Consider the following 25,384-nt stretch of genomic DNA (forward strand, 5'->3'; position numbering starts at 1 on the left):
GGGTGTTAAGTGCAGGCTCATATAGGTTATATTACAAAGGGCCACTTTAATCAGACGCAGATTTGTACTTTCTGCCTGCAGTGCCTAAAATCCACGGAGCCGCAATGACTTAGACACGCACATACGAGCGCACACACGTGTGCACGGCCGTGTCACCGGGGCTGCGTGGGTAACCTGGGCGGCTGCCTGCCCACCGAGGACGGTGCCTGACACCAGCACCAGGTGACAGCCTGGCCCCGCTGCTGTCCTCTCGCCCTGCCCGGCGTGCCCAGGGCACGGTGGTGGCCGGGAGCTGCAGGGAGGGAAGGGGCAGGTGACGGGGAGGCTGCCCCAAGCCTCTCGGCAGCTTGCCGGGTGCTTTGGGGCTGCCTTCTGGCCGCGGCTGGCAGCTCCTCTCCAAGAGGCTGGCATGACGTCTCAGCCACGCAGGCAGCCAAAGGGAGCTGGGACGGGCTGAAGGCTGCCGGTCTCACGCAGGGCATGTCTGGGGAGGTGTTTGCTTCTGGCCAGGCTGAGATGCTGTCCCAGCCTGGCTGGAGCACCAGGCTGCACTGTGGGGTCCCCCCATTTCGCTGGCCGCGCCTGGGCCGTCGCAACGCCACCAGACCTGGCTGTTCGTGCTGCCTTTGGCTATCGGTGTGCCGCAGGGACGTGTGCGGGGTCAGGCAGGGACAGCACGTCGGCACTTTCGCCCGCGCTGCCGGGAGCAGGTTGGAGGGGCGTGCTGTGGAGCTGCGCCTGCCTCCGGGCGAGCAGGCGGGATCCCGCCTGTGATCTCAGTGCTTTATCCCTTCCTTCCCTTCTCTCAGTCCCTGCAGCCAGAGAAATCCCCGGATGGCTGTCACGGCTCTCTGCACATAAGCTGGCTGGCAGCGCTGAGGGTGTTTCATTCCTCCACCTCCCAGCGACTTGCTAATGCCAGAAGAGCTGTCTTGCAGGAAGCGGCCAAGGCTTTGCACTGACACAATTGCACTCGCACATCTCCTCCAGCCCCGGCAGCTCTTGCAGGCTCCCACCAGGGCACCAGGACCACAGGGCAGGTCTGTTCTGCAGGGAAGGCACAACCTCCCCTCCCTCTGCTCGGGCGGTCTCACTGCCTGCCCTGGGGATCTCCGTCCATCCTCTGCCTCCCTCTGCCCGGCACCCCCATGCCACCCAGCCCCTCCTTTGCAGGTCTCCGGACCCTGTTCAGAGCACGTTCCCTACCATGGTCCCCGGAGCAGTTCAGCAGATACGTGCCCTCCATGCTCTCCTCCTGCCGTTCACCTCACTGCAGCACACGCTCAGAGAGCAGGAGCTCCTTGGCTGCATTTCTTCTGCAGTATCTCTGAACTGTAAGAGACACCTAATTTTCTGGAAATGGAATTCAGACAATAAAAAACTCTGCTGCTCCCAAAAGCCGTCCCTGTGTGCTCTGGCCATGTACGTGTTTGTGCTGTCACTGGACGATGGCAGAAAATCCCTTGCTCCTTCAAAACTCCCAAGGGACAGAGCAGAAGCAGGGCCAGGCTGCACAGACATCCGGCAGCTCCGGCGGCAGCCTCGGGACGCAGGCGCCCATCCCCTCTCGTACCCCGCACCCCGCAGCCCTGGCAGCCGCGCAGCCAGTGCCCAGGTAGCCCGTGCAGCGTTTGTCCTCGGCAATACTTTAGATGAGACATTGCCCAGTACAAACACATCGTACTAAGGGCAGCACAAAAGCTCCCAGTCACGGCGTTAAATAATTGTCACATTTTTCTTCTGTAAGGATTAACGTTCCTGCTAACCTTGCAAACCACCATTGAACTATTGTCACCCCCTGAAACGCAGCACAATCGCCAAGGGATTAGGGTGTCTGCGGAGCAGCCTGTCCTCGCTATTGTGCGCTCCCGGCGGGGTGAGGAAATCCTGCGACATCAGCCGATAAGTCCCTGTGGCGGGGATGCCAAATTCGCTGCCGGGCTGGGCACAAGGCAGCCGGGGGCTGAACGCCTGCGGTGCCACCTGGGATTGGCCCCTGCAGCGGGTGGGCGGCTGGGAGCACAGCTGGGCCGGCGGCACTCGCGCTTGGGGCTGCCCTCCCAGCACGGGGAATGACTGCTGTGGGCACTGGGGAGCCAGGCAGGCCCCCATCCCCATCCCGTCCTGGCACTGGGTCACCCTGCTTGGCTCTGCCACCATCCGGCCCCTGCCCACACCAGGCTCCCGGGCCTCCTAAGCCAGGCGAGCACGTTCATAAATCTGAATGCTGAGGAAATCCCATAAAAATTTAACAGGAAGTACAGAGCCATAAAGGGAAGCTCTTGGCATTTCTTGCCGGCTGTCGGCAATGCCCGCTGCGTGTGCTGCGCTCAGGCACCTGGCAGCTGCAGCGGGACCTTGGCCGGGACAGGCTGGATTAGCAGCTAGTTCCCACGGCCCTCCCTTCGGAGGAGGAGAAGAGGAGTATGGCAGCAGCACAGACTGATGCTCTCAGGAGCAGGACTTCAGCTTCTGCAGAGCTCAGTCTCACAGACATACAGCGCAGACGGAAGCTGTGTTGCAAGGATGCAAGAGAGAAAAAGAATGCTAAAGCAAACACAAGATTTATGCACGTATGTCCCAGGAGAGTCTTACAGTGCTTAAAAATTACAATACATATTGTCGTCCCAACCCCCGTGTTCAGTAGCAAAGGGAAAGAAGTGGGAAGTGTCTCTGGCTCTGGAGGCATTGCACAATAACAGAGAATGGAAAACAACCTCATCTGTTTGTCCCCAACATCAGCATCTCCACTCCCACGGCACAGAACTATCACCTCCAGAGACAAATGCGGAGGATGGAGAGTGAGGGTTGTCCAGAGAGAGCGTGGTGCACGGGGAGCAGAGACCAGCATCCATCTGACGTGCACAGTTTGGACTGCTCAACCAGCAGACGCCAAGCACCAGCCCCAGTCCTCTGCCCAGCGTGGATGAGGACTCTTCTAGGCAGAGTGGAGTCTCCATTGTGGATGGGTGTTAGGTTTTGGGCATTCATTTCTGGCAAAAGGCTTGAGCAGGCTCTTGGAAAGGTGGCTGGGTTGCGGCTTGTCTCTCACAGACCTGCATGAAGAACATCTGAAATGGCCAAATCAGCATCTGGAGACCCCCGCAGCCCAGCAGGAAATGTACTTGCCTGCTCCTTGGCAGGGCACTCGGTGTTTGGAAGCCAGCACTTGCTCATTGTTACTGCTGTGCAGTGGGATTTCATGGTAGTTTTTCATCAGCTTTGCACATGTTTGATCATATGAATAGGGACTGAACCTCCCCACAAGTGACAGCAGCCTGGCTGCCCAGGGTGTGTTGGGGTTTTGGAGGAAAGATGCCCGTTCTCATCCAGAAACTCACTGTCTTCTCTATGCACGTGGGGAGAATTTGGCTTCTCTTTTCTGGCATTATGGCAGGGAAACAGATTCCCCTTCTGCCCGAGGGACGTGCAGGTGGCCAAGCGTGGGAAAAGAGCACTCCTAAAGCATGCTGCCCACAAGGAAGTTCAGAACAAAGTGATGCCAGCACGAACGTAAAGAGAAGCAGGTGGTCACCCAAAGCCCAAGTGAATTTCCTTTTCCTTGGGCTGTGCTGGCAGGTGGGAGCAAGTGCCCTGGGAAACGGTGCAGGAGGCCGTGGCACCCGCCGGGGCTGCACCCCAGGTGGTGGGGCACGTGCTGAGGCTTTGGCCAGTGGTTGGCCTTACAGCAACCGGGAGCTCCCCCTGCTAAACCCAAGAGCAGGAGCTTTCCCTGGACACCTCTGCTGTAGGCGATACGTGAGCTTTGATTTTCATCTGTTTTGCTTCATCTGGAGAAGCTTTGAGAAATGAGTCCTGCAGTCAAGCTGGCTTTTCTTGGACTAATCTCATGAGGCTGAGGTGAGCCCTCATGGGCAGAGAAAGGTTGTCTGGGGGGACTCGGAGCCTCTGAGCATTGGCTGCACCCTGTGCTGCCGCAGGACTGATTCTCACTGAACTCTTCTCAGACCATCCCTCATTTTCTATCAGGGTGTCCATTTTCAAAAGCAGGTGGTGATTCTGGTTACCAGGATCCATCCTGAGACGTCTGGAGGGAGGCTGATTTTCAGGAGGTAGCAGCAGATGGACTTAGTGCCTATTGAAAATCAGGCCCTTCCCACATTGCCTTTAAGTTTTTAGCAGGTTTTGAAAACCCAAGCAGCTGCAAAAATCTCCATCTTCCGAAGGCAGAAGGTGGTGATGACTCCACGTTGCTGGTCTGGCTCCTGCGCAGGGCACAGTGCGGCGCAGACCGGCGCTCGCCCACGCACGCGCAACCGCTGCGGTGAAATCGGGAAAGTTTCACTGGATTCATTTTTCACCAGAGAAGGTCATGAGGTCTGGGATGGGTGTCCCACACTGGGAGGAGAAGTCGGCTCATGCCAGCACAGCCACCAGCACCGCAGTCCGAGCCGCCGGCGGGCTGGGGTGGGCAGGAGTCCCCGCTTTGCCCAGCTCCGTGTGACCGACGGCTATTGGCTGTTCCGGAGATGGTTTCCATGAGGACGTCTTACTTTTTTTTTGTAAAAACGTTGAACAATTCTGGATTCATCACCATGTGGAGCGGGAAAAATTTTGAAATCTTGAACATTTTTGAGGGCTTAAAAACAATTTCCCACCCAGTTATAGCCACCAGTCTCATCAGGATGTGTTTGAAACCACTCCAGCAGGAGCTGAGCAGAGCTGGTCTCAGCTGGATACCGCTCTCGACGAGAAATGCCGTGGTCAGGGGTCATGTTTCTTCAGAAAAAAAGTGTCTTCAATAGCTCAGGAAGTTATTAGTGTCTGCTAACAATAAGAGCTTTGGATTGATTCAATGGATGCTCATTTTAATTGTAAAATGCCAGTAATGAGAAATGTGCCATCCAATGACTCATTTTTCCCTTGTAAAAATTATTGGACATTTTTATTAGTTTTACAAATGACAGGACCTCGTATTTCTGAGAACACTTTATACAAGCCTTGCACAAGCCCACTCTCATAAAAGCGTGTCTGTGGTGACATCCGGAGCCACAAGAAGGGGAGCGGTAGAAAGGCCCAAAGTGGTGAGGACAGCCCACAAGTGGAACTGGCAGGACCGAACCCCAAGAGGGTGGGAAGGGGTGGATACAGCGCCGGAGACATGAGCCTCGGCGCTTCTTCCCAGCAGTGCCTTTCTGGAGAGGCACAGGGCAGACAGGGGGATGGGTGCCAGCCGGCGCCCGGAGGTCTGCCCGGCACAGAGCCCCGGCGTGGGGCAGCCGCGCCGGCACTGAGCGGCTGCCCGGGTGGGCGATGCGCCGGGCGCAGGGAGAGCAGGAGCCAGCCCCGGCCGGGCAAAGCTGAGCCAAGGTAAGCGCCATCCCCAGCCGCGGCCCCTCTGCAGCCAGCACCGGGCTGAGCGGGGCCACGCAACCTCCTCCTCCTCCTCCTCTCCCGACGGAGAGGCCGATTCGCGCCGTTAACCCCAGCGCCTGGCTTTATCCATCTTGGCGTTATCTCTGCCGGCAGACAGCAGGGGCCCAGGGTGCGCTGGGTGACCGCGGGGCACGCCTGCCCTTGGCTTGCCAGAAACGAGATAAGGGGTCGAGTGTGGCCAGGGGGCAGGGGGCAGGAGTGCAGGCAGGCAAGGGGCACGGGGGCAGCCTGGACCCAGCCCGGCTGCGGCGGCGTCGCTGCTGGTCTGGATGGGGCTGGTGGAGAGTGCCGGCAGGGTGTTCCTCCTTCTCCGGAGAATAGAAGAGCTGCTTTGGCCAGACCATGCTCTTTTATAAAACCCAAGCAATTTCCCATGGAGAATTAATGTGCACAAGGCGGAAAAGAATGATTTTTGAGAATTTCTCATTTCAGCGTTTCATTTCTCCTCTCATGTTGACATTATTTGTTTTTTTATTTACATCTCCTCATGACAAGTCATCTGCAGTTCTGTGCAGTGTACCATGAGCTGGCATGATATGACATAATGCAAGAGCTGAGATAGCCTACTTCTCCTATTTTAGTTTGGAGGATATTTAAAACTTTATGTTATCCAGGAAATTTCTGAAATATTTGTCTTCATTCCAAGCCAGAATGAAAACAATTTTTGAAACGTCGAAAGTTCCCGTGAAACAAGTAGCGAGTGCTTCCAGCTCCACCGCCGCGTGCTACAGGGCAGTCAGCGGGGAGGCCCCGGCCCCGTGCAGGAGGGAGGCAGGCGGCAGCAGGCAGCGGGCAGCGGGCAGCGGGCAGTGGGCAGCAGGCGGTGGGTAGGAAGCAGTGGGTGGTGGGCAACAGGCGGTGGGCAGCAGGCAGCGGGCAGCGGGCAGCAGGCAGCGGGCAGTGGGCAGCAGGTAGCAGTGGGCAGCAGGTGGTGGGCAGCAGGCAGCAGGCAGTGGGCAGCAGGCGGTAGGCAGTGGGCAGCAGGCTGTGGGCAGCAGGCGGTGGGCAGCAGGCAGTGGGCAGCCAAGCAGTGGGCAGCAGGCAGCAAGCAGTGGGCAGCAGGTGGTGGGCAGCAGGCACAGGCAGCAGGCAGCAGGCAGTGGGCAGCAGGCAGTGGGCAGCAGGCAGTGGGTGGTGGGCAGGAAGCAGTGGGCAGCAGCCAGTGGCCAGTGGGCGGTGGGCAGCAGGCGGTGGGCAGCAATCAGCAGGCAGTGGGCAGCAGGGAGTGGGCAGCAGCGGGCAGCAGGCAGTGGGCTGCAGGCAGTGGGCAGAAAGCAGTGGGTGGTGGGCAGCAGGCAGCAGGCGGTGGGCAGCAGGCAGCGGGCAGCAGGCGGTGGGCAGCACGCCTCTCTCCATGTCTGCCACAGCCTGGCATGTGTTTGTTTCCCAGCAGCGCAACTGCAGTCGTGCATTTAGGGCGGGGGGTTAACAGGAGGGAAGGCTGAAGGAAGGGCACAGGGAGAGCACCTGGCACATCCCTGTGCTTGCGGGCAGCAGCAGGCACAGGGACAAGTTCGGCTTGGACCTGGCACGTACCACAGACTCCCAGCATCATGCAGGCAGGGAGCTGGGACAGGGAGCAGAAGGTGCCATGGTGTCAGCCGAGGGCAATGGGGACCAGCAGCTCCACCATAAGGCCATACAGCAGGCGCAGCCCTGCATCTTCCTCCCTGTCTGGGGCAGCACATGATGCCAGGCTGGGAGGGCTGCAGAAGTCGGGCTGTGGCAGCTTCGCCCGGCGCCGTTGTCGGTTGGTGCAGTTCTGGGTCTGTCTGTGGGCTCTCCGCAGGAGCGTCAGTCCATCCCAAGCCCCTGGGGCTGACGCCTTGCAGAGAAGGTTGAGGCTGCGTGGGGCAGAGAAGCGACACCAGCATCCTCCCTGTGCTCCAGGGCAGATGGCTTCCTCACACCAGGACGTGCCAGGAGGGACCTACGGTCACTTTGCAAACCCTCTCTGGTTTGTGGGGCACCAGCCCAGGGAGGGAGAGGTTTGGCCAGCAGCTGCAGGGCTGCAGGCAGGAGGGATCTGCTTTGAGGCACTGGCCCTAATGCTGCATCTGCCGAGACTGAAGCGCTGCGGGATGGGCAGCGCTCTGTGGGTCCCTGTATCTGTGTGTCTGGGTGGAAAGTACTGTCAGGTTCCCCAAGTACTTGCCTTTGCCTCTGTGCTGAGATGCTCAGTCCTCAGAGCTTTGTATTGTGTACTCTGGGAACTGACAATTTGTCAAGACATGCTGCTGGACTAATCCTCCATCAGCTCCCGGAGCAGAGACCAGCTGGGATCTGGCAGCTCTCTCCCTTCTCCCACTTCAGTCTGCTGAAATAGTGAGTGTCTCTGTAACCAGTAGCTTACAGGTTTTGACTTATATGCAAAGCAGAGCAGCAGCTTTCTGCAGTCGGCAGCTGGGACTGCACAGGCAAGTCGTCCTCCCGCGCCAGCGTAGCGACCTGCTGGGCGGGCACACTGGCTGTGCCAACAAGGTGCTGCGTGCTGCACCGAATCCTGGGGGTGATGCCAGCCTTGGTGGTGAAATAATCTTGGCTCTCTCCTGGATTCGGAGCTGTTGTTATGCCCTGGAGATGCTCTTAGGGACGGGAGCTCTTTCCAGGGCATGGTTTGCTGTGGCTCCGGTCCATGAGCTAATGCATCAGGAAGCAATAAAATTAGACTCTAAAAAAAGGTACCTTCCTTTTTGTGCATAGAAAACCTCATGCTCTGCATGGAGCTTTTAACAGAGAGCACAGTAGCGCCGTGAGTCTTGAAGAGAGTTAAAGATCACTTGTGCTGTCTCCTCTGTTGAGCCTCAGCGTGCTGGCTCAGTGAGTAGCAGGCTCCATGGTCATGCTGGACAAGCACCAGGAGATCATTATTAATGGGGACACACACGCTGCCTCGCTTGGAGAAGGTTTGTGAAAATAGGGAGGACTCGGATCTCTGAGGTGCTGAGATTTCAGGGGGGCCGAGTGTTGGTGTGTAGACAGGCGCTGGCTGGCGTCAAACTCCAGATCTTTCCCATCGGTTAGCAGGTAGCGAACATGGAGCTGGAAGCAGTGTGCACTGATCCTGGGTCTGCCGAGGAGAAAGGCTAGCACAGTGACATCCTCAGTAAGCCAGCTGTCAGTGGAGAATAAATACAGCCCTGAGAGCTGCACTGTACCCTGAGCCGCTGCATGCGGTTTGGAGGAGACAGAACAGCAGGGTGCTGCTGTTAACCACTGGCTGCCCAAACAGACACCAGTGTCCCCACAGACTGGCTGGCTCCCTCCAGCCTGACCCCAGCTTGCCTGTGCCCATTTGTTCCTGATCCCAGCCAGTGCCACTGCAGCTTGCTTGGGGGCAGCCATGACTGGTGCTGTGGGAGGAGAGCATAAGTAGGGCCACTGGAGAGACTGTGGGGTACCCCTAAACCTTCAGTGCCTCTTTGTCAAAGTCCTGCTCTGACAGCACACCCAGGCTGCACTGCCTGTCCCAGGCTGTCCCCTCCGGTACGCCGTGTGGAAGCTGGCAGGAGAAACCTGCCACGTGTGCCATACCCACCACTGGAGACCCCCAGTCCCGGCTTTGGGATTGAGGTCCCAGGGCCGTGCCCATGACCCAAAGGTGTGGCTGGCACTAAAGCTGCCCCCTCCATCATCTCTTGGGCTGTATCTGTGAATGGCAGGGGTCTCTGGGTCACATAGCTAAGGGACCAGCTCTGCGGCAGAGGGGGACCTGCCCCAGCTCGTCCCAGATGCCAGTGGCCAAGCAGGGACCTCGCATGCCCCCATTGTCCCCCTGCTCCCAGGTGCGTGCCTTAGGAGCACAGTCACATGCCGGTGTGTGAAATCCGCTGCTGGCCAGGACTGGCGCATGGCTGGGGTTCGCCCTTCAAAAGATGGGCAGCATCTCACCGCGATGGGAGAGTGAGGCAGGGGCAAGGGGACGAGAGTCCCTCGCCCATCTCCCCCACGGCACAGAGCTGCCCCCGCAGTGGAGCCGTGTCCCCTGTGGGCAGAGGGTGCCCTGGGCCACTGCAAGAGCCGGGCGTCTGACAGGCTCGTCCCTGGAAAATGGGATCCCCCTGCAGCCCTCCGCAGGAAGGTACCAGTGCCACTGCTCCACGTGTAAAGGGCCTGTGATTTTTAAGAAAACTAATTTTGAAGCTGACTGGAGTCTGTCAGAGCAAAGTAGTTGCAGTTTCAGCTAGCCACTTGTTTCTGGTTTAACCCTGGGAAAGCAACTGGGCTACAAATGTTTACCTTATGAGGTAAACCATCAATATCCTTGAAACTTTGATTAAAAAAAAATACTGGACTAGAGCATCTTGTGGGTTTCTTTCCATCCCCCCCCCCCCCCCCCCGATTCTTTTCACAATATGCCAGAAGCATGGCTTGAGTTAGGGCTTTGGCAGGGGCTTTTATCATGATGGATATAGTGGAGAATAGAAAAGAAATTTGGTTATCGGAGGATGCCAGAACTCAACTTCCTAGCACATACATTTAATAATGCAAAAGTTCTCCTTTAAAGGTCTCCTTAGAACAAATCCTAGTCATCACAAAGTCCATGGAGATAAATTAAATTAGATTTTAATAGTGGAGAACTCATTCCTGGGCCGGGTGCAACAGTAAAAGTATGTTCACTCTTAGACAAAAGTAGCCTCATCTCCCATCAAAATTCTGAATGTTACCATATGAAAAACTTAATTGGAAATGAAACCCCGAAGCTCCCAGGGCAGAGGCACTCCAAGAGGCTGTCATGGCTGTGGTAGCTCTCTTGCCAACACTGCGGTCACTGGAGCATTATTATTGTCCCACCTTGTAAATGAAAAGGCATCTCCAAGAAACAGCATCCAATGTCTATTTGCTGGCCCGGCATCAGGAAGCGGCTGGCTGCAGACAGTTTTGTCCAGCGTAACCGGAGCTCTTCTCAGGGAGCAAAGACGCAAAGCCAGGAGAAGCACCGTGCTTCCCACACACGCTTCGTGCACTTCAGAGCCCCACGGCGAGCTTCGGTAGCGCCCGCTCTGCTGCCCAGCCTGGCCTCCGGCGAAGGCCTGGCTGAGGCGCCCTTGCCTTCACCGCGGGTCATTGCTTTCTGCTCTGCCATCTTCTGACGCCAGGCTCAATCCATTCTCTTCTTTACACTGTCATCTTGAAGATGTTTAATATACGTACAAATGCTTCCTGTGCAGACACAGACGTTTAGAGTGGGCGGCGTGTGCAATACGCAGTACGGGGTGGTGTGGGGGGATGCGGGCAGGGCCAGGGGCCTGGGCCAGCCTCACCTCGAGGTCCTGCATGATGAACACTTGCAAAAACTCAGGGGAAGAGGGGGGAAAGGCAGAAGGAAAGAGAGGGAAGAGCTGCTGCAGCTGTTCTCATTCCTCCCGTCGAGCTGCGGGCCCGGTGACAGGGGCTGGGCCTGCCCAGGCATGGCGGGCTGTCCTGCCCTTCACTTCCTCATCTCCCCCTCATGGTCCCCATCTTGGCCACCCCCTGCCCCTTGCCCCAGCCCCGGGAGCCTGAATGCCCGCTCTCTGCCCTGCCTCCTCCATCCCCGAAAGCAGGGCCTGGCCCCCCGCGCCACCCGGGCTCCTCCCCGCAGCTCCCCGCAGCGCGCGGGGCTGGGCCTTGCTCCTCTCAATGTCTGTACAATTACCAAAATCCCTTGGCAGAATTAGCTCCTTGCAAAGTGCTGCATTCAATTAATTATATAGTTTAAAACACAATACGTAGACATATCCCATCCACACCAGCAAAGCTTTTGGCTCCACTGGAGATCTCTGAAAAGCCGCAGTGCAGCAGAAGGCAGGCTGTACGCACAGCCCTGACTGGGCTCCTTCAGTGTAGTCACAGGACATAGTCTTTAATTGTAAGTAAAATAACTGTAGGTGTACTGCTAATGTCTCAGAGAGCATAGCAGAGCAAGCACATTTCTAGAGCTTTTGCTGCACAAGGATTCCCTCAACATATGTTTTCAGCTGGTTTATTTATGCTGGTTTCCATACTGTGATATTCCCGTCTGCCTGCGTGGGCCTGGGCTGACCGCTGTTAGTGGGGACAGAGGGACAGGCACTGTTCACCCTTCGTGCCACTTCGGTACAGCCCAGAGCACCCGTGTCCATGCTGCAGCCCTTTGCAGGTCAGTGGGAACCTTCATCGTGTGTATGTGGGGCTCCCAAATCGTGCCAGGGTCCCAGAACCATCCGAGAGTCCCAAAACCACCCAGGGTCCCCTCCTGCTGGCAGCCTGCTCTCTGCAAGGACACATCTGGGGCAGCAAGGAGCCGAGCCCGGGGCTCACCCTGGCCCCAGCACTCCAGGGCCCCGTGTTGGTCCCAGAGCCTGCTCAGTGACCGTGGGTCTCTGCTCTCGCTGCTGCAGGTTACTGACAGGGGGACTCCTCGGGACTGCCGAGGTCACCCGCCTGCGTCCCCATGCAGCGATGGGAGCCCACAACAATTACAAGCTTCCTGCGTGTCCTTCCTCTGGGGTTTTGTCACACATGATGTCTCACATCTGGGATTCAACCAGTTGGTGGGGATGGTATTGCTATTTCCATGCCAAGCTGTAGCTTTTTTACCCCCAGCCGTTTCAGGGCTTACAGCTATTGTGTGGTTTTTTTAATGTTGCAAGAATTTATATTGGGAAAAAAAGTGCCTTTTTTTTTTTCTTTTCTCAATGCCCTGGGAAATGTCATCCAGCAGGAATGTTCCCAAGAGTTGCTCGTGGCCGAGAGGAGGATGGGCTCGAGCAGGGGCCCGCATGCCCAGCTCCCATCCCTGTGCCCAGCCTCCCCAACCGGCTCTTTGGGCTGTGGCTCCCCTGGGCGCCCCATCCCCACTCCCCAAACTCTGCCCAGTGCTCCTGGGGCAGTGGGGCCAGCCCGGCCCCACGGCAGCACCAGCTCCTGCCCTGCTGCTGCTGGGCACAACAGCAGCAGAGGCAGAAGGGAGGGGGCGGAAGCCTGGAGAGAGACAAGCTGTTCATGGAGCCGCCCCTGCTGCAGAGGCTCCTGGTTTTGTGTCCTCTTGGCTGTGCCAGTGGCCTCTTCCACTTCCAGCTCTGCATGGAGTTACAAGAAACGCTGGAAGTCCCAGCCCTGTGGTGTGTCATCATTTAAACTTGTCTTTAATAGTGTCCCAAAGCAATTTACTTTTCCCAAACATCAAAGACCCCAGAGCGATAGTGGGAGAGGCAGGGCTTCCCCTGCAAATCCCAGTGGCTCCTGCGCCCCGCTGCCCTGCCCTGCTCGCGGGGGCTGGTCGCCCTCCTTGGCTGCGGCCGGCAGCCCGGGCTCGTTGTCCCCTCACATGCTGGCCCATGGAGCAGCCCCTGCCTCAGCCTGTGTGAGAAGTATGATGTGCTTTGGAAATGGATTAACAGAGTGTGATGGATCAGCGCTTTGGCTGGGTTTGTTGAACAGCTGGACTTTCATCTTGGGGAGAGCGACGCATCTCAGGTGGGGTTGTGAGAGCAAGGAGAGGAAGAGCTGAGACATTGCGCGCAAGATGAGAAGGCAGATCTTCCCCATGAAAATGCAAGTGAGGTTTATATTGATTGCCCCACTGTGAAGGTGCTGGATGCCTTTTTCTAGGCTCAGCATCACATCACAGACCACTTCCACAGGGCTCATTATGGGACAGAAAAGGCTGCAGGCAGAAGCGTCCATGTTTGCCAGTGGTTTTGCTATGACAACCTCAGAGGTGCCTGTCTTATGTGTGGGGAAGGGAGGGCAGGGAGGAGCTGAGCTGGTGAAGATCTGAGTTGTCTGAGAAAGGTGTTTGCAAACCCGCCTGCCTGTTGGGCTTTTACACAGTAGGGAACTGATCAACTCAGAGACAGCAGAAGGCAATGCCTGGGGCCGTGCGTGGGGTACTGCGTGGGGCGATGCGTGGGGCAGTGAGCGGGGCGGTGCACGGGGCCGTGTGTGCAGCCATGCACGGGCAGTGCAGAGGCACCCCGCAGCCTGCCCAGCACTTGGAGTGCGGAGCGTGGCAGCCCCAGCCGGGCCAGGGCTGGGGATGGAGCCATGGCCCCCTTGCCATAGCCCTGCCGTCCCCCATGAGGATAGCAGTGCTGGGGAGGAGCAGCAAAGTATTTGTGCTCTGGCACTGGGGGAGGTGGCTCCACCTTGCAGGTGTGAAGTAAGGTGACCTGCCCAGGGACTCATTCAGGGACCGGGCAGGCACCGGCTGGTGGGAGCAGGCACAGCTTGGCTGCAGCTGTCGTGTATGGTCTGATGACAACACACCTCAAAAATCCAGCCCCAGGAGCAGGTACCAAGGGAAAAGAAAATAATGAGGAGAAAGAAATAGTGAGGAGATGTCAGTCAGGGTCTTCTTCTTCTCTTCTGCCAGGATCCAGAGTGACCCTTCTGCATGCCAGGGATGCTGGGGGATGTCGGGGCATGCAGGTGGAGCAGGTCCTCAGTAAGACCCCGTGCCCAGGGTGCCCCCACCATCCCACTAGCCCTGCCTTCCTCCCCAGCCTCAGAAGTTTCGTAGAGGAAATTTTATAGCAAAAATTGTAGCAGCTCCTGCCTCTACAAACACAGTGCGCTGCTGTCTCTGCCAGAGCCCAGTGCTGGTTTGCCTCAAGGAATCTGTGAGATCCGTCCTGCTGTGATCTGTAACAATATTGGGATTAAATTAGCTTCCCTGAGCTGCAGAGGGGTCAGTGTGTGAGGCCCCCTGGTTAATCCAGCAGGCCAAAGAGAACAGAAGCCTCCCTGCATTGGGAAAGGAAAACAACAGGGTCTGTTTGCAATCCATGGAGCTAATTCAAACAGCATTCCTCAAACAACAGGGGAAAAGGGCCTTCGAAGCAAATGAGAAAGGAGCATTTCCCAACATGCACATAACGTCGCTCCTTGGAAAGAGGCGAAATGTCCAGCCTGCACAGGGCACAGTGTCAGAAAGCCCGGCAGGCATGAAAGAGAGATCCTGAAAAGCGGGGCAGCTGACCAGGGCGCACATGTCCACCACTCGAACTCTGCCCCCCTGTCCCATGCCAGGTGAGCACAAAGCAAGTCGGTCCTGCCAGACCCCTCTTGATCTGCCCATGGCGGTGCAGGGGTTGCAGGCAGGCACCCGGCAAGCTGCCCGTGCCACGTCTGGGGTGGGATGGGGCGTCCGGATCTTGCTCTTCCTTCACCCAGAAGAGAGTTTTACACAGAAGCCGTTTTCACGGCTCTGCAGTTTGCGCTGCTTAGCACCAAACCCGGGTGACCTCCCTGGGGACGCTCCTGGATGGAGACACGCTTCCCGGCACGGGCCGCTGCCAGGCTGCCAGCGCCGCCCCCTCCGAGCAAGGCCAGTGAGCAGCGCTGCCCGGCTGGAAGCCCAGGCTTGCTTGCTCTGCCTGGGAGGAAGAGGCATGCCTGGGTGATCCTATCAGAAAGTCAGCTCCCCTATGTCTTGCTCCCACATCTCCCCATGGAAGGCATGATCCTGCGTGCCCCCATGCCTGACCCCCCAGCATGGCTTGTGCAGCCTGTGTCAGGAACTTGATAGTTGTCTTTGCAACCAGAGCAGTTGTTTATGCAATAAGTTAGGCACTGGGGATAACTGTATTACTGGGGACTGAGGACTGCAGGTGTTCAGATATTATTAAAAACAATTGTCCAGGCTATCAATCATTCTGCAGGAGATAAGCCTTCTGAGAAGCAGACCTCTGTGTCAAAGCAGGGCGCAGAGAAGCAGCACACCACAGGTCGAGGCTGGGAGCGTCAGAGACAACTTCAGAACGTTCTTCCTTTCCTTCTGCTTTCTCGGCGAGCGCCTTTTTTGCTTTGCTTTTTGCTTACGCTGAGATACTATCACAGGCTGATGAGGCACCAGGGATGAGTAATGCACCCTCTGTGCCAGCCGAGAACTTGTAGGCACTGGTACCTGCCTCTGCACACAGGGTTAATGTCGAGGGCGCAGAACCCTGGGTCTGACAGAAGCTGCGGTGCTCGGTGCCGGAGCTGCTGGGTGCAGACCTGCTGCCTGTGCCCCAGGGCGCCCCTGCCCTCGGCTGTGCCCACAGGCTGTGGGATGTGGCTCCTGGCAGGAGGCAGCTCGGCCCCTGGGAGTCCCCGTGGTCCCTGGGCAGGGCATGATTCCATGGAGGAGAGGCCTTTCCCCTGGCCAAAAGAGGCAGAGGGGGATGCAGGGCAGGAACTGGATGAACTCAGACCAAAAAATGGCAGGTTGTTAATGGGAATGGGAACCATGTGCTTGAACAGTGGGCTGAGGGACGTGTGGGAGTTCATGCTCCTTCTGCAAAAACAGGGGAGTGAGGCTGTGCCCTCCTCTTCGTGCAGAGAGGGACACAGAGCCCAGCCAGGGAAAGGCTGGAGCCAAACAGGCAGCGTCGCCCAGGCTGGGAGATACCTGCAGTGCAGGATTAGACCCGCCGCTTGCTTTTCCACCTAATGCGACCGAATCCGGTTAATTCAGGTGGCCTTTGCTCCAGCAACACCCCGATGCCCCCTTCCCCGCACAGCATGCTCCCGAGGGCAAGCTGCAGGCCATGGGTGATGCTCGCCCGGCACCAGGAACTGGGACTGCTGCTACCGCCTGCCGTGCTGCTGCGCCTGCGTGGCCCGCCGGAGGAGCCCAGGCTGCCGGGCACCTGCTCGGCAAGGACTTCTGGGGCGGCCGGGAAAATCTCCCAAGTCAGCAGCTCTGCTTTCACTCTGGAGCTGCTCGGCGTTTTTACCCCACTAAAATGTGGAATTTCATGTCCTTTTGTACAAGAGAGAAACAGCCTGTTTAGGATTAATTTAGGATCAGCCTCAACAGCCATTAACTAAAGAAAAACAAAACGGTAAATTAGCTGCCTGTCAGAAGGGGAAGAAATGTGGGACTTGATGCTGGATTTATTGTGGAGGGTGTTACAGTGGGATTTACTGTGATTTACTATCCTCTGCAATGATACCTTCTAACACCAGGGAGCTGGCAAGCACACCTCCTTTGCCTTCAGTCAGATATACTGCTCTGTTCACTAATTATTGACGTGTCCGGTAGCCCTGTTCTTGCAGCTGGGTTTGTCAGCATTTCCATTATTGAGTTCTCTCTTCAGGGTTTATTGCTCAGTTATAAACATTTGCTCCAGAGTGAAACCTGATCTGCAACTGTCAACTGGAGTTGCAGTGCTCTGAGAGAGATTAGAAAGAAAAAGGTTTGTCTATTCAATGCAAGTTTAAAATACAAGTTCTTTGGTTTATGAGATTTTTGACTCTCACAGTCAACTAAGTGATTCTGTCCTAGAGCAACATTTGATGGTATTTCAGAATTTCATAGAACAGAAAAAAACCACCAAATATAAATAGAAAAAGGCCTTTAATATGGAGACTCGCAACAGTGACCACTTGCATCTGCCCAATGTTCAAAACACATTCACTAACACTCCTATGAGATAGCGATGATCTCAGAAGATATCGTTTACAAGTGGGAAAGTAGGGACATTTAACGAGGTGCCAAAGAAAATGCAGGATGAATAAAACTTCCAGAAACATATGAATTAACGCAAACACAATGCAAAGGAAAACCTGCATAAAGGGTGGCTTTTCCTCCTTGCCTGTTTTGGGTTATTTTGCATTCATACCTGCCCCCGCACAAGTGCTGTGCAAAGCAGAGTTGATTGCAAATGTGCGAAGAGCACAGATCCGTGGGACTCTTCAAACCCCAGCGTGTCTGGGGGGCTGCTCCATGCCACGTCCCATACCCCCCCCCTTCCTCGGGGCTGCCAGTTCCATACTGAGTCCCGCACAGAGCTCCAGCGCTCGTGCCAGCGGCTGCTGGGGATGCTCAGAGACCCATCTTCTGTGGCAGCTTGTGGGCAGCAGGGTGTCGAAGGGAGCCTGCCCTGGACCCCAGCAAGGGACCCGGGCTGGGATTCAGGAGCCACCATGGGGCCCGTCAGAGCCTTTGGAAGAGCCTGTGCCCTCCAGCTTCCAGCTAGGAGCCCTGCAAGCTTGGGGAGGGTCAAGTGAAGATAATGCTGCTCCTTGTTGCTTCAAGACTTTTGCTAAGCACTGCAGGGTGAGTCACCCTGCTTGGCACGGGTGTCTCACCCATCAGCATGTTGTCTGGTGATGTCCCTAGGAACACCTGGGAGCTAAGGCAGAATTTTACTCATTCAAGAAGAATTATGGCATCTGCTTGAGTGGATCTTACACCTAAAGCAAATAATGAAATGGGTTCAGATGGTTGGAGAAGCTGACCCACAAAAGCGGGAAGGGAAAGATGAAGCACTCAGTGCATCTCCTTCTGCCGCTCCCTGACTCCTGCCCATTGCAGGTCACTGGTTCGGGCTTTAAGGAGACTACCTTCTGTTATGGTCAAATGACCTTCATGTAGAGAGTTTAGAAGATATTGCCATTGATTTTTGCAGCCCCCCTCAAAAAGCACAGCCTGGAAATTACCTTCAGACAGAAAAAGCCAGAGGCAATTGGACAAGGAAAATGTTCGAGAGGGTCAAGCCTTCTGTCTGAGACTCCGAGAGAGGGAAGGTGAACATGAAGAAGCAGCAGGCTCCTCCCCAGCTGCAGAGGCTGAGAGCAAGCGTGGCTCAGCAAAGCAGGGAGAAGACATACTACATCTTCCTGTACTAAGGATGACAGTCTTAAGTGGTAAGGAAGGTAGGATGGACAGACGTTGCTGTCCCTCCCACCACACCCTTTTGTCCTCCTGAGCCCACCCTGCAAAGCCCTGAATTCCTGCAAAGCAAGAACACAACCTGCCCATGCTCCCCGTGGCTCTCGGAGGCACTGAAGGGATGCAACAACCCTCCCCAGGAGACTGCTGGGGTCCACGGGGCATGGTGTGCTGAGGGGCTGATGGGTGTCTTGCCACACAGCCGCTCCCCAGGGACCACCTGGGCACCAGGGCTCTCGGCAGAGCCCTATGGCCATGGGCACCATATCAGCCCCGTGAAAGCTGGGGACAAGCATCAGTCATGTGTGGGGACCCGCTGCTGCTGGCCACATGGCACTGCCGGACACTCGGGAAGCAGGCAGGCACCGATTCCTGTTTATGGCTTGTACAGGGAGACACTGCTGCAGGGTCCAGCATGGCTCCATGGCCGTGTGCCCCGGGAACCCCAGCTCCCTGCCTGAGCACCTGGCGCAGGGGGCATGAGAGGGGATAGGGACCCCTCGTGCCCCCCTGGGGCTGGGACACTTCTGCCCCCGCCGTGGGGGACAAGCAGGTCGGGGCTGCCGCTGCCCAGTGCAGCTGGCACGGAACGGCTTCGCACGCCAGAAGGCTGGTGGGGGTGAGTTGCCCGGTGCTGCCCAGGCTGGATCCTGCTCAGCCTGCCAGGCGCGGCAGATCTCGGGGAAGGTGCCCGAGCCTCGGCGCTCCCCTGTGTGCCCGTGCGAAGCAGGGGTCCGTTGCACGTCCCTCCTGCCCACCCCAGTTAAGGCGGAGAAGGGAAGGGGAGCTGACAATGGCACAGGGAGGAGAGCCCCTGGGCTCTCAGGTGTGATGGAGGGCAGCCTCACTGCACTCATGCGGTTTCCTCCTGCTGCACAGCCAGGGATCGAAAAATAACCAGGCTTCCAAGCTCTTTGCCTGTGCCTTTGCCTTCCCCCTCCAGAGGATAATAAGCTGCTTTTAATATTTGACATGTTTATTAACAGATGCGGTTCTGACAGCTGATGACTTCATATGCCAGTTACCACTGAAATGTTAGTAATAACTCGGAATGAACTGTCATAAATAAAAAAGACTACAAAGACAACTAGATGGTGTGTGGCTCTGCAGTAATTCACTGAGACCCCGTTGGCTCTGGATACAACGCTGGAAGGTCCTTTGTGGAGCTCCAGTCCGGGTTTTGCAACAGTCACAATATTTTGGCTGGATATTGTCTTAGGAGGTGGTACTAGTGGGGTGGAATTCCCTCATGCAGGAGTTTGCACTAGATGCCTTTACAAAGCTGGATACTCTGGTAATAATAATAATAAAAAGCCCCTAACCGGTGGATGGGGATGGAGTCTACGGCACTGAGACCAGGATTTATTAATGTGCAAATTGCTCTGATATGATCACATACTTTCTGCTTTGCATACGCAGGGAGCAGCGTGGGCTGATGGAGTATGAACTAGCCTGGGCGATCTTTACGAGCTGAAATCCTGCACATCACAGAAGGGTTTGTTTCTCTGCGCAAAACCTGGGAAGCTGTTAGAAACCTGCTTTAAAAAACAAGTGAACAAAATAGCCAGACCCAAACGCACCAGACTTCTCCATGAACTCGCCATGAATATATTTTTCATTTTTTTTGACAGAAACGTGCATGTAACTTTCTCTGGAGGAACCGAGGATTTTTGTAGTTGGTCTTGTAGTATTTTAAAGCTGAGAAACCAGTAGAGTCTTTTCAGCAGTGATGAGGGAGTGACAAGTCAGAGGTAAGGGTTTCAGAATGCATGTTTGTTTAGATGAAGCTTTTGCAATGTGGGCTGCTAATGAGGAACTCAAGCCTTGTCAGCATCCGACTTGTGGGTTTGCCTTGTGCAATGTGGATAATGAGTTCAGACAATGAAAGCTGTGAGAAATCACAGCACAATCTGTTGGGATCCCCGTCTCCCCCACCCCCAAGGTGCGTGGGGCTTTGCAGGGAAGCTGGGCTGCTGCGCGCTGTCCCCCGCCACTGTTCTACCTTCCCAGAGCCGGGAAGGGGACATGGAGAGCTAGTCACGATACCGATCAGTTCGCTGGAGCTCGTTGCTGATACTGGACCAGCCCCAGGGTCCCGCCGGCCGCAGCGCAGACGCTGAGTGCTGCGCAGCGGGCTGCAGTGCCCTGCCTGCTTCCCCGCTGACTTCCAGAGACAGGAGCGTGCCCGAGCTGAGCGATGAGGGGACGAGGCAGTTAAGCAGTTGCTGTCTCAATCTTGTCGTGGCTGCACCTAACTCAGCCTCCTGCAGAGGAGACGGCACCCATGGGGGCATGGCAGGCACCCGGAGAGTGCGGGGTAAGTACGTACTCCCTGGGGTTTTGATGGGGGATCAGTGGGGAAATGGTTAACAGCGATCATGGTAATAATTAGACGTCCGTGTTAACACCCCATGCTGATGTGCAGGGGAAGTGCTGCTGGATCTCGGCACTGGGCTGCCGAGTCTGTGGGTTAGTGAGGGCTCGGGGCTCGCTGCAGCGCATTTCCACAGCCAGGCAGGGACGTGGGTCCCCAGCGAGGGCTCAGGTCGAGGTGATGTTTCAGCCTCCGTCCTCCTGGTCCCCCGCGCCGACTGAGCCAGGGTGCTGTGAGAGGTGGGTACAGGAGACTGGGGAATGGTGACCCCTGGACTGCCGGCATTTCTTGTAGGCTCGGGCATATGCGTTCACTTGAATGGCCCTGGAGATGGATGAGGGGGTGTTCAGGTGCTGCGGTTTGGGTTTGAAGGGGTGTCTTACAGTAAAAGGCATTAAAATAGGGTAATACTCGCAGAAGCAAATGTTGCACGTCATGGCAGGCACGGAGCCTTCGCTCTCCTGCGCAGGGGCCGGTGGATACCAGTGCAAAAATTCCTGTTACCTGGAGGTCCATGAACTTGGGGCAGTGCTTGCAGTGCTGTTTGTGGTGGCCAGGCTTATGCTGAGATCCTGCAGGGACCCAGCACTTGCAGTGAAACATCTGCCCGAAGTGTTCTCCAGTTTGAATGATTTTGTGCAAAGTCCATCCATGACCCTGGAGCAGGTGAGCTCCTGACTGCCCGATCACCTCATCCCCACTGCGGGGCCAGGGCCGCGGAGGCTGGGTGGGAGGATGGCAGCAGCACTGCGGTCCTGCGAATGCCGGCGCTGTGACATGCCTGGAAACCACCCTGGAAAAAAGGCTCGTTTCAGCTGGATCAGCTCCCCGGCCCCTGCGCAGCCGCTGCGAGAGCAGCAGCACCACCCTGAGGGACGCGGCAGGGAGCGAGCCGCGGGTGCAGGGGCACCCACTTTGCGGCCGCAGGGGCATGGATGTGACCCCCTGAGCACAGCCAAAATAAGCCGGCCATGCCAGCATGCGCAGGCAGCGGTGGAGCATAAACCCCACGTTTCCATCACCCGAGGTAGGCTTGAGCTGGCAGGGCACCTCTCTGCCTGCACTACAGGGCCATGAGACTGCAGTGAAGGCCAGAGCTGGGGGCCAGGTCAGCCTCCCCTGGCCTATGGGGATGGCCCCGGAGTGGGAGAGCGGGGACCACGCAGCTGAGAGAGGCTGAGATGTCCCGGCCTCCCCGGGGCTGCATGAGGGCGACCTGTTTTCTCCCCAAGGATGGAAGGGCCCACCTTTGCCTGAGACTCTGGCAAACACCGAGACAGCTTTCCAGCCACATCCACCAACAACCTTCCTCTGAGGATGACCCTCTGGGATTGCAGCTTCCCCACACGCTTGTGTGCAGCCGGGCGTCATGGGCCGGCTGCAGGATGTCCATCATTGCAAACCACCCTGAGTGATGCCAGGCTCCGCAGAGCTCAGAGCTGGGGCCCCCCGTCCTGGCAGCGTAGGCTGCTATCAGCCCTCAAAGCGGCACAACTCACGTGTGCTTATGCCAGGCTTGCAGCAATGGCTGGCCTTGAGAAAGCTCAGGCTGCCCTGCTCCCTCCCTCCCACCAACTGACCGTTCTGTCCTGCCCGACGCCTAAAGCTGAGGCTCATGGTTGTTTTTCCCACTTGTGTTTTCTTCCGCTGCTGAAATCGGTGCTGCTCCTGGCTCTGCAGGGCTCAGGTTTCCCAGGCGGTGACATTTCGGTGGGAGAGCCAGTGCGCTGGGAATCCCTGCAGGAAGCTCACACTTGGCAGACGCTTCCTTTGCACATGGCCAAGCAGAAAGCCCCAGGTGCTCTTTAGGGTCTTTGCCCCAGGCTTCCTTTCTGCTTTTGCCTGGAGAAGCTGATTAGCACAGCGGCTTGTGACTCACCGGGCTCCCATAAACCCTGGAAATTTGCTTTTAAAAAGCCTACATTTAGAGTCAGTTGTGGAAGGTTGCTGTAAGCCCTTGTTTGGACACATTTTCACTGAAATACGAGGGGAATTGGGTATTGTGCTGAACACGTGCACACTCGTGTAGGACAAAAGCCTTAGCAGCTCTGGCTGTGCTTCCCGTTCTGCATTAGATCCCCCGCTCCCTGCACACTCAGGGTCTCCGGGAGCGGGGGCTGTATGCTAACGTGGTGTGTATCCGCTCTGCACCTCCCACGGCATCTCCTGAGCACGTCCCTGCACGGTAATAGGGCTTTTAAGGTTCTTGGGGAGCCCTTTTGATGGAAGAGTGAGGTTTCCAGTGCCCTGGACTGTGTTGCTCTGAAATGGACTCTTTTGCAATTCCTGTCTGAAATTTGCTTTGGTTGCTGCTGCTCTAGTGCATTTTGTCCCTGGTTGGCATTTGGCAAGTGAGTTATTGAACCGTAGGAGGCTTAAACCTACCTGAAGTTGTATTAGGTAGTATTAGGTAGTTGTATTAGGATAGAAATAGGTTTGTTTTTTTGGTGACGGCAGCTAGATCCCCAGGCTGCTTCCTGGTCTGCGGTACCAGAGCTGTTTCTGCCGGGATGGCTCCGGCGCATTTTCAGATTCTGCTTTGTTTTTGTGGAGAAGCAGCGCACACCGAGCCCGCTGCCTGCTTCAGGGCTTCACTGCTTCCTTCTCCAGACCAGTATGCCGCCTCTCTGTGCTAGCAAGAGGGTAATGGAAATCCCCCAGTAAAAAATTTCCTGATGTTTTACAATGCTGAAGCACAAGCGCTCCCGGAGAGAGGCCTGTGGCGCTATTAATCGCAGCATTACTTGGAGCAGCTACTGTGCCGGGCACTGCACAGGCGGGCTCGGAGCTGGCGCTGAGCGGGGCGGGGGGCTGGGGCCGGCGGGGAGGCTGGGGTGCCGCTGCGGCAGAGCCCCGGAGCGACTCCCCACTGCCAGGCTGGGGCAGAGGGGCGGCCGGGGGCGGGAGCCTCTCCTCCGCGTATGCCCCATTAGTGGGTCACAGCACGGCTCCGCAGATCCGGGGAATGCAGTGCAGAAGCTGGTGGAAGGAGTCAGACCTCAACAATGCTGTGGAGAACTCTGCTGCCAGATTGGTTTTTATTATTTTATTTTTTCAGTGAAGTTTATGGGTTAGGGATTTTGCAGAACTTGGCACTCAGATATAATATCAAATGAAGACCTTCTGGTTCGGAAATTTGACTTAATGCAGCCTTCTTTTATTGCTTCAAGGATTAAGCAGAACAAAGTGGCTCTGCATGTGCATGTGTAGAGATGTTTGCTGGCCGGAGGCGCGTGAGACACCCTGTGGCAGTCGCGATGACCAAGCCTTGCGTGCGTGGGACCTTCTTCCGTGGAGGGTTTCACAGTGCTGCTCACGTAGCATTAGCACCGTCCCTGCCTTGCCGACAGAAACACCCCTTGGAAAGACAGTGAGAGAGGGGGACTTTACCAAAGAGAATGAGGGCCCCAAACCCACTACCTGCGGCACTGCGCTGCCTTCCTCCCGCTGCGGGGCTGGCAGAGCAGACGGGAGCTCGGCCATGGGGGGTCACGCAGCGCAGGCAGGCGGTGCAGGCAGAGCAGAGGCATCGGGTTCGGGGAACGCCAGCACCGTGGGCACATGTCTGTGTGCTGTAAAATAGGAGCAATGGTGCCACAGGGCTAAATGAGCTGTCTGGGGCGCCCAGGCAGACGGGGTGTTTGGTATTGCTGGTCCTGCAGCACCCCAGCTCTCAGCGCCTGTGCAGCCCTCACCCACTGCCTCTGCCTGCTGCCTGGAGGATTTCTGTGCCAAGGCAGCCATGCAGGGGCAGGCAGCCTGCACTGAGCCGCTCTTCGGTGCTCACCTCTTTGCCCCTCTCCCTTGCTGCCGCCCGCTGAGGCCGGCTCTGGCGATAGTCTCGGACCACGGCTGGATGAGGCTCCCGCTCCACACGCCTGCTGGCACTCGCCTCCCCGGGGCTGGGTCCTGACACCCGCGTCTCCTGGCAGGCGGCGGGGGAGCGAGGGAAGGTGCGCGCTCCGGAGCCCGCCGGCTCTGCTCCCTCGCCAGGCTGGGGAGCCGCACAGCCACACCTGGGGCTGTGAGCTTTAGATGTCTCGGGGAAGCTTTGCCTGCCGGAGACTTTTGCCAAGGGAGGGCAAGGCATGCAGTGAGATAAACGCGTGTGTGGGCTTCCACTTGTTTGAAAGATGCCTCCTCTCCCGCTGGCTATATCCCACCTGTTGAGGTTCGGCCGTGCTGCAAGAGCAGCTCAGCCGCTCTCCAGGGCAGGGCCGGACTGGGGAAGGTGTGGGGGCCTGCGGTGGCAGCAGGGCCTCCTGATGCAGGGTGCAGGGTGCTGGATGCAGGGTGCAGGGTGCAGGGTGCTGTGCCAGCACTGCCCATCCTACAGCTGCTCGACACTGGCCCGGGGGCTTTGGTGGATTCCATGGAGCTGTGCCACCCTTGGACGGGATGGCTGGTCCTGGTGCCGGTCTGCCGGAGCACATCTCCTCCCACCCCTGCGTAGTGTCCTTTACCTTCCCTCTGGTACCCTCTGGGATTTGTACCCCTGCAGCCCTGCTGTGGCTGGCTCAGAAGCCAGGCAGCAGCTCGCTGTGCTGCGAGCGAGGACCGCTGCATGCCCCATGGACCCATCCCTGTGCATGGCCGTGCTCTCCTCAGCAGCCAGCTCTCGTTTCCTCCTCCTCTTCCTCCTCCCGCTCCCCTGCCGGCACCTCTGATGTCTGGGTGCCATTATCGCTATTTGACGGGCTCATTGAAAGTTCACACGAAGGCAGGCTGGGGCATCCGCCCGCCGTGTGGAGCTGCCTGCTGCCATAAACAACCTCCCCGGAGCCGGACGCTGCTGCCCTGGGGCTGGGGAGGGCTCGGGGCAGTTTGCCCCGGGTGCTGTGCCCCCTGCCCCAGCCTGCCGGGCGCGGGGCTGGGAGGCTGCCGAGCCCAAACACAGCCAGGTGAACCCCTGCAAAACTGCAACTCTTCCTACAGGCAAAGGCATTTCTGGAACCTATTCTCCTTGCACGTTTGCACCCCCTAAACAG

The 25,384-nt window shown here is 57.1% G+C and overlaps 1 protein-coding gene across 5 annotated transcripts in view; it reads left to right on the forward strand.

Moving 5' to 3' along the window:
* Positions 1 to 5,175: 5,175 nt before the first annotated feature.
* Positions 5,176 to 25,384, forward strand: part of RSPO1 (R-spondin 1) — a 29,455-nt gene continuing 9,246 nt past the window's right edge. Inside the window, exons 1-3 of one of the 5 annotated variants that reach the window (XM_064471330.1) lie at positions 19,244 to 19,316; positions 19,442 to 19,517; positions 19,654 to 19,773. The gene's annotated coding sequence lies outside the window, so the exon portion shown is untranslated. Of the gene's footprint in view, positions 5,332 to 19,232; positions 19,774 to 19,800; positions 20,340 to 25,384 lie in introns of those variants that run through there. The other 4 variants (XM_064471328.1, XM_064471327.1, XM_064471332.1 and 1 more) reach the window with 4 other exon arrangements.

Source organism: Phalacrocorax carbo, chromosome 22 (assembly GCF_963921805.1).
Source record: "Phalacrocorax carbo chromosome 22, bPhaCar2.1, whole genome shotgun sequence".
NCBI classification, from domain to species: domain Eukaryota; kingdom Metazoa; phylum Chordata; class Aves; order Suliformes; family Phalacrocoracidae; genus Phalacrocorax; species Phalacrocorax carbo.